Source organism: Dioscorea cayenensis, chromosome 19, assembly GCF_009730915.1.
Source record: "Dioscorea cayenensis subsp. rotundata cultivar TDr96_F1 chromosome 19, TDr96_F1_v2_PseudoChromosome.rev07_lg8_w22 25.fasta, whole genome shotgun sequence".
Lineage (NCBI taxonomy): Eukaryota > Viridiplantae > Streptophyta > Magnoliopsida > Dioscoreales > Dioscoreaceae > Dioscorea > Dioscorea cayenensis.
Window position 1 is genome coordinate 9,101,837 of NC_052489.1, and position 990 is coordinate 9,102,826.

The following is a 990-nucleotide window of genomic DNA, read 5'->3' on the forward strand; positions in this document are numbered from 1 at the left end:
AAGCTTCGCAATGAGATATCATTGTTCTTACAGATGGAATTGGAATCATTGTTTGAGACATGGGAGCATTTCAAGGACCTTTTGCGGAGATGCCCACAACACGGATTTCCCTAATGGATGATCATTCAAACTTTCTATAATGGGTTGAATCAGAGCACAAGGCAATTGTTAGATACCGCCGCAGGAGGTACAATGGGGAATAAAACCCCAGAAGAAGCCCGACAATTAGTAGAAGAGATGGCCAAGAACAGTTATTAGTGGTATGCGCAGGAAAGGAAAAAGGTGGCTGGGCTCCATGAAATAGATGCAGTTACTTCTTTGGCAGCCCAAGTGGAATCATTGAGTGAGAAGTTAGACCTTCTAACTTCGAATAGAGTGGTAGTTGTGCCTACTTGCATCGGGTGTGGCAGCCCAAATGCTGAGGTATGCCAAGTTCTATTGGTTATGTATCTTCTGTGGAGAAAGTCGACTTTATGGGTAATGCAATGAGGAACCAAGGTAATCCATATAGCAACACCTACAATCAGGGTTAGAAGAATCATCCCAACTTTTCATGGAGAAATCAAGGACAACCAAAGGCCATGGCACCACCAGGTTTCCAACAACAACAAACCCCAAACATGGAAAATAGAGTGTCCGGCTTTGAAACCTGAATGACCGACTTAGAGAAAGCCTTGACTAGATTTGTGCAATCATCAGATACACGGTTCCAATTGGTTGAGGCTACACTTCGCAACCACACCGCTTTATTGCACAACCTAGAAAATCAAGTTGGCTAAGTCTCTACGGAGAGACCACAAGGAAGCTTTCCGAGTAATACCGAGACCAATCCATGAGAGCATGTGAAGGCGATCACTTTGAGAAATGGTCATGAGGTTGAAGGTAGGCTTCCAAGTAAGAAGACCAATGTTGAAGCACCGGAGGTCGTAGAGGTTGAGAAGGGAGCAACCAAGGAGAAGGAGGTGCCACCCCCACCTTACAAGCCAAGAA

At 44.9% G+C, this 990-nt stretch overlaps 1 non-coding gene across 1 annotated transcript; it reads right to left on the reverse strand.

Annotated features, from left to right (window-relative positions):
* Positions 1–107, reverse strand: LOC120250790. The gene has a single exon (XR_005533127.1). It is a non-coding gene; the product is annotated as a small nucleolar RNA R71 (small nucleolar RNA).
* Between the last annotated feature and the right edge of the window lie 883 nt (positions 108–990).